The sequence below is a fragment of the Rhipicephalus microplus genome, chromosome 2, assembly GCF_043290135.1.
Source record: "Rhipicephalus microplus isolate Deutch F79 chromosome 2, USDA_Rmic, whole genome shotgun sequence".
Lineage (NCBI taxonomy): Eukaryota > Metazoa > Arthropoda > Arachnida > Ixodida > Ixodidae > Rhipicephalus > Rhipicephalus microplus.
The window spans coordinates 215,515,690-215,523,632 of record NC_134701.1 but is presented as its reverse complement, the minus strand read 5'-3'; the positions used below and the strand labels follow the sequence as shown (position 1 = coordinate 215,523,632).

At 44.6% G+C, this 7,943-nt stretch overlaps 1 pseudogene; it reads right to left on the bottom strand.

The window, feature by feature from the left end:
• Positions 1-5,259: 5,259 nt before the first annotated feature.
• On the bottom strand, positions 5,260-5,413 carry LOC142796500 (U1 spliceosomal RNA; annotated as a pseudogene).
• Positions 5,414-7,943: the final 2,530 nt, after the last annotated feature.

Genomic DNA, 7,943 nt, shown 5'->3' with positions numbered 1-7,943 from the left:
AACACTGAGCGATCACCTGTGAAGCCCTGCACTGTGTGTGAGGTGTGTTGTGTGCAATGTGCATCTCCTGTTCTTTCTTTTACTCCCTTATTTCCCTCTTCCCACGTGTAGAGTAGCAAACTGGACTTAACATATTCGTTTTGTCTTCCTATTTTATTATACTATACTATACTACCCTCTGCTAGCATTGCCAGATAGCCGAGTGTTTAAGAAGCTCGTCTTCGGATACTGGGTACGAGGGCTCGAATCTTATCTCGCCGAAAAAAATCCCGCCCTCCCCCAAATTTTCCTCTTCATTTACCTTTATTTCTTTCTCTCCTTCTTCTCTCTCTTATTCTTCTCTCTCTGTATTCGTTGTCTCCCCTATCAGAGTTATGACATGCTGCACTGGAGAAATCGGTGCTCGGGTTGGGGCTAGCTAAGAGGGACGATCATCATGAAGAAGAAGATGAAGAGAGCGCGTGCTGGTTCATGGTAATGATAGTTTTTTGATTCAGCAGACACATCACGGCTGCACTAAACAGCTCCACTGCTAAACAATCAATGAAAAGAAAACACGACGCATCCACTCGGTCTTCACACTCGATGTTCGGGGTCAACGTAAATCACCTATGACATTGACCATTCACGCATGTAAATGAGTGACAAAGCGGTGTATAGTTACATACAAGGTTTATTGGTCATAAATGATATGTTGTGTTAAATTGTGAATTTCGTTTGGCCACCATTATTACTACTTTGTGGTATGAACCTAGCCTTAAGTTGGCAAAGGACGAGGTCTGGGCACGTTTCCCTGGCGGTTGTTCGTTATTTCCAGTCATACGAAATGCATCGTAGTGCGTACCTATACGTCATATACTGCACAAATCAGCCGTTGTCCGCGATCATCATCGTCATCATCTTCATCGTCATGGCGTGTAGTGGGTACCTTGCATGTACTTGCAGAAAGAGAATGTGAGGTTTGGAACACGCTTGTTCGTCATCATTATCATTGTGATCGTCATCGTCTCAGTGGCGGCTACGGCGCACGGCGCCAACGCCTACAACTGAGAAGCCTCGACCGTAAGGAGCTTTGCCACTAAAACAAAAACGTGCCTCTAACTGTCTTAACAGCAGAGCTGTTCTTGGTCAAGGCTTTCATATCCGGGGACTGTCGTAGATTGTAGATTGCAGCGGGATTTACCAATAGAGAAAGGGATAAATCTGACAACGGAAATGTGCCACTTGATCCCACCACTCACACTGCTCATCACTCTCACAACTTCCCACAACGCCCATTACTGCTCTCACCACTCCTACCACTCCGGTCACCGACTTGATGCCACGTCGTTCCCACTTAGTTCGGCCCTCTTCATTCCACCTCATTCACCAGCACTGCATGCCAGCAGCTTCGCTGTTCCATCACAGTCCGCCAATTAGATAGGGTAGAATTTTCGTTTCCAGTTCAATTACGCGCGGAGTTTGTGACCTCCTTGTCCTGCGCTGCTCCCAATTCAGAAGTGTGTGCAGAATGTTTGCCTAATGAGCCGTATCCTATATGCATTGCTTAATGAACAGAATATAATGCAGAGACGTTGAAGGCTAAAGCTTTTCGTACACACAAGTAGCGATGTCTGATTGATGAGACCATCATCCGCAGATAATAGCAACTTTGGGATTGTAGACTATCGGTCCAGAAGCTGGATGCGAACAATGTGGCCACTCTGTTGATCCTCATCTTTTGCCTCTGCCGCAAACGCACGCTAGAACAGTGCCTCGACCCGGACCGAGGGGGCTTCCTTTCCCCTAAAGCGCCTAGATACTCCAGTTGCTGGAGTTTACATCGAGGCCTCTTCACATTTATTACGGAGCCAAGCACTGCGGTGGAGAACATTTTGTGCTTGACGAGGCGTTGTCAGATGGAGTACTTAGGCTAGCCGCATAGGGTTTTCTGATAAATATGTTTCTGTGACAGGTTGCCTCAAAAAATGGTACACGATGACTTTAAAACAGCGAACTGTTAGTGCACCGCAAACCCCATACAAAATCCGAAACATTGAAATGGTAAAACGCACGATCTCCTTCCTTCAGTGGAAGGCAAGTGGTGTGAAGGAGTGATGACGGTTATTTGCCAAATTACGTGTCACGCTCATTGTAAACGCAGTGCTTAAGGCGCTGTTCTGCTGAATTCGCAATTGCGGGCTCGTCCTCGGTCATCGCATTTCGATGGAGACAAAACGCTTGATAGAATGAGCGGTTAGATTTAGGCGTTTCAAAAATATTATTACAAGAAGAAAGAATAGAAATATTCCAAATGAAATTAGCGTTCCTGTTAACGAGGCACCGGATACGGCCCGTAGAAGCAATAATACATGCCGAATGTGATAGGATCCGCTAAATATCGGCAACTACCCAGAGGTCAACACCCTGCTTACCAATAGTAGCGCAGCTGTAATTTATTCAATGCTGCAAACTTGAACAAGGCGTTGAATGTCACGTCGTTTTGGACTGAACGGTATGTGTGCTTTAGAAATCAATACGAGCCGTTATTATACATTTAAGGTAAACTGCTGGTGTGTAAACAGGGACACAGAAGGAACGAAGTGGGACAGGCATCTGCCTCTGTTCTTGTGTCTTATTTTTATGCTTACACCAGATTACCTACAAGAACGAACCAAATCCCTCAGCTACGAGTTTTATTGAACCACAATACACTTTTGTAGGTTCCTTGCAGTAAATCAACACCTTATTATGAAGAAGACAGCGGAGTTCATTGACAATGCCTATGTTGGTCAATACTGGGCAAACGTAAGCTCGTACTCGATGTTCTGTCGAATGAGATGCAGACGCGTACGGACAGACGCAAAATTACGGCTAAATAGGCAAGCAAATATTTGTCACCGCGGGTCGATTCCGCAGTTTAGCTCAAAATACTTCATTGATATTTTTCTGCTAAAGATAACAATATACAATAATATTCCTTTAAGCTTTTCAAGAAATTAAACAATCAGAAAACAGACACGAAATTAAAGTTAAAATGACTAAGTTAACAGACATAAGTGTGGAATATAAGGCCGAGGAGACACCGTTTAAGCGTTACATTCAGGGCACTGATTTCGTGTAGTGGAACATGAATAAGAGAAATTAGTATCGGGAACTGGAACTTTCATCAGTGTTTTCTCACTTTATGGTAATGAAACACTCTTGTGCGCCGGCGCTATGGATCTCATCTCTTATAATCGGAAAGCTTTTTTTTTCAATGAGGCTCTTACAACAAAGCCTGGTTTAATTAGAGGCTGGTTCCATAAGGCACTGTTCACGTTTCGTTCACTCGCACAATCATTACTCGAAGCGAAAAAAAGTTAGTATTTACAGCGTACGCACAAAATGTCCGCATGGTTTGTTCAGCACTGTTGTACGCTCGACGAGATATCAACAGACTTCGGCGGTTCTTTTCCACCCAGTACGCAGTACTGCGGGTTTTATTGCGACACACCATTAACACTGATGAGAATGTGGGTGCATTAGTTCTAACACCTCAGTGACACTTCTTAAAAATTGGAAGCTGTAGGACTTAATTAACGACATTGTGTCTTTATTGATAAAGCCATATCCTTTCCGAAGACATTGCATCGTACCCAGTCCACCCGAGTAATTATGTGAGCTCATTTTTATTGCGACGCGCTTTCCATTTGGAAGAGAACGGTAAGACGCTTCGTACACATTTTGCAGTATCCACCTTTGTCGACGAGACTATTACGATGTGCAACATTTATTTTAGCCCCGCCGCGGTGGTCTAGTGGCTAAGGTACTCGGCTGCTGACCCGCAGGTCGCGGGTTCAAATCCCGGCTGCGGCGGCTGCATTTCCGATGGAGGCGGAAATGTCGAGGCCCGTGTGCTCAGATTTGGGTGCACGTTAAAGAACCCCAGGTGGTCAAAATTTCCGGAGCCCTCCACTACGGCGTCTCTCATAATCATATGGTGGTTTTGGGACGTTAAACACCACAAATCAATCAATCAATCAACATTTATTTTATTTGTACTTTATAAAGTATTGCCAGAGATTTTTTTCTTCACTTCGGGACTAGTGTATATATTGTTTAACCTAATAAAACCATAAACAATTCAATTCTTATACGCCGATCAATGAACAGGCACTTAGCAAGTCACTGTCACTGTGCCGATTGTAGGTGCACCCTGATGTTTAATGAATGCCAAGTAATAGTAAGATAAAGGGACAAGCGGGCATGTGAAATACGCGATGCATTTTTCATTCGCAAGACAGAAAATGGGTGTGTAAGTGCCCCGACTGTTATCTTGATGAACTATGAGTACGAATATCTCTTTAGTATCTTTTACGAATATATTTTTTTGAAGATCTGAATAAGATGCTTAGCACATGCGCCGTCATTTTTAGCTTTCTCAGAGTGGCATCTCCTCGCCTTCTTGATTGTATATATATTCCCGCTATCTGAGCAACAAAGTGGTTGTAAGTGTGCCCTCTGCCCTATCCTACCTCTGTTCCGAAATTTCCGGCGCACGCATAAATTATATTTCTTTTTAAATGCAATACCAACCAGCCCAAGTAACCACTGTTTTGGAATATAGATTACATATGTTCTCTCATGATACAGGCATCATGTCAGGTTAATGCTGTTGTTGATCCAGTGTTGGCCCCGAACCCTAATAAACATTAAATTTGTATTCATACAATTCCGCAACCTGTATTTAAGCGGTGCTGGATCCCGGAGGAATACGCTAACGAAAGTTACGTATGATATTCATATAATCGCATGCCTAAAGCATGAACTTCGTTTCGATAACATAAACGTCTGGGTTTAAACGTGAGTGCTGATGCTACGTCAGAGCATTAGTTAATATTTAAACTTCAGTGAAGTTGGTGTGCCTGGTAATTAGCATAAGGTGTGCACAGAATTTCATTCACGTTGATCCAACTCGCAGCGCTTGACTCAAAGCAAAAAAAAATGCAGCATACACAACTGTCATGCGAAACAAGAGCTCGCTTAGTGCTCCGCATGAAACCGACTTTTTTTTTAATCCCTGGTTTCGTAGAAGATAAGCTTGCACAGGTGGGCTTCTTTCTAGTGAAGTTATGCTTGGGCCGGCGGCGCGTGTGCCTAGCCGCACTACCAAAAATTGTTGTTTAGAAAAATTTATTTACAGCATGTACAGAACACAAAGGCTTCATACCATTCCAGTAACAGGGCACATACACTTCGTCACATCTATATTTCACGACTAACATCAATACGCCACAGTGAAGACATTTGCTCTAATATACCAAAAATTATATGCTCCTCCGACATCACTTTGGAGAAGGAGGCGCGCTTCAGCCTCTCGTAGTGCAATGGAAGGCCTTGGCACGGGATTGCGATCTTGGTGATCATCGCCAACCCTACACCAAGGAAGTATGCCAAACAATGTTTCAGGAATGTACGCCATTCACAGATGGGGTGGAAATTGCAGAAGAAGACTAGTTTTTTTTAATTGATCCGTAAATGTCCCATTGAAGCAACTGCACGTATGAGGCTATCACCTGAAAAAAGACGATCGGCTTCACAAACCTGTATGCTTAAAGGGCTACAGTGGCTTGCGGGTAACTAAATATCAGTGCCTTGCAGGTGAAAAGCTTTGGAGTGTACACTGTGAACATAAAAAAGTGTCATCATTGTGAACCGGCATGCGCCCTCTTCATTCCCTTCACAGTGAAGCTGTTTAAGCTATTAAAAACCGGCAGGCACTCTCTTATTTCTCTTTGTTGTTGAGCGGAGTTTGACAAATGTTTACTTGCCCAATGGTAGTGCCGGGGGTCGTAAGCTGTTTAAGCTGTCGGCGACTTGTGTTCCGTCGTTGAAAATCCACCAAGTAGGTATATGCACCGAAGGAATTGGGCAAGTGCCACTACCGGGTGCACGAGGTGCGAGCGTTGAACGAAAGCTCTGCTTGGCAAAGGGGAGCACTAAAAGCTCGTGAAATTAGAAGAGACGGAGAAGGAAAAAGAAAAGTGTGGGAGACAGAAAGTGATAGAAAAAAAAGAAAGAAAGAAAAAAGGCGAATCCTGTTATAAGTCGTGCAAGCCTTGAAACAGCGAAAGTGGACAATTCTGAAGTCCCACAAAACAACATATTGCCTAGAAACAACCTATAAAGAATTGCCTAAAGCCCAGCAGCTACCTAGAAGCAACGCAGCATCGCCCGGTTCAATCTTCAACAACCAGCGCAGAGTGGACAAAGGATAAGAAAAACAACGCTTGTTTTTGTTCCCTTTGTCCACTCTGCACTGGTGGTTGAAAGTGCACCACCAACTACTAGCTCAATCTCAGACCTAGCTAAAGCGTGTGAAAACCAAGACGCACCCTATAGGAATTACCTAGCATCACCTAGCTAAAGTCTAGCAACAACCTTTAGGTGGTATTCACCTCCGAGCAACCCTGTGCTCCCGCAGCCTACGCTTCGGCTATCCGCACAGCACGCGCGAAATGCAAAGAAGGCACTACTTCCGGCTGCCATGATTAAAGTCATGTACACATGTGTGTGCCTCTGCGTGATACTAAATTTGAGGCATTTTTTGCGCCCATCATCCATTATCACGTTTGATTGGGCTGTATTTGTGTGCAGCCATCACACAAAGTGGAAGGGTGACGATTCTGAAAACGCAAAACCAGTAAAAATTTATTCCTTGCCAAACGTTATTCGCGATCATGTAGCCTGCCGTACATTGCAGGTTGCGGCGAAGCGTCGTGGCGAGTGATTCAGCCGCCTTCGCCAGGCTGGTTTTAACAAGGCTTTGGGGTGTGTGCTTGAGAGTGGCTGCGAATAGAAACTCGGTTGAGTTCGTATTCTGACAGCTTTGAGTAATTAAGATGTGAACGAAACACGAAAATAAAGAAATCATAGTAACATGGTAAATGCAGTCAGTTTCAATGTTCTGGCAGAGACGTCTGCGAAAAGCACAACACAGAGGAATACTCAACGTTGGACTATTCGTATTAATACATGCGCAGAACACTGCGAGCTTGAATGAGAGACGCGCGCTTTTGTTTTTCTCGCTGAAGTGACCTGGCTCGGTATACTTGCGTGAAAGCACACGTGGCTTGTAACCTTGGTCTAGGGAATAATCTAACGCTCCTGATACTTTTCAGTCGATTGATCAAATCTGTGGGTGAGCCAACCACGTCGAAATTTCAGCTTCGTGTGCACTTTACCACAATCCCATGCAATAGTGTTTTCTCGTGCAAGTTTGTAAGCACTGTTAAGCCCGCCGCTTCAACTAGATTCGTAAAACATCGCACTAGAATCAAATTCATCGGTAAACGAGGCTTTAGCGCTTACTGATCGAATGTAACTTCAGATTATCTTACCTTTGCGCCCACAGCGAGGCAGACACCGTAACCTCTCAGCGAAGGTTCGTGGACAAACCCACTAGTCATGCATCCAACGATTTCTTGGCTTTGAGTCGTTAGAGTGTCACAAATCTTGTTGTATGTGCAACAAACAGTCCTTTATCTCTCAGAGTTTCACCTTCAAAACAAGTCTGGTGTCAAATGCGGCCTCATCGCTCGTCAGAATGAGGGGCTCTACGCACACTGCAGAGAACAACTTTCTGTATCACTGTTCAGCATCGGCGTCCAAGTTCTCGGCGTACACGCTCAAGCGAGTCGAGTACGCATCGCCCATGACTGCAGCAGCTCAATAAATGATAAATCTCATACCTTCTTATTCCAAATAAAGTAAAACAAGAGTTACGTGCCCGCAGTAACTTGTGTGCACCTGTTGGAACCGCTGGACTCAACTGCCGGTATGCCGCCGGCCACCAGTATGGAGGCTTTCAAAATGATGGCCACGTGGTTGCCAGCACAGCTAGCGCACTTTTCGCAGCCGTGCCCACCAAGCTGACGTCACGTGAGTACAACCTATACGCTACCTAGAAACTTCGCAGCACC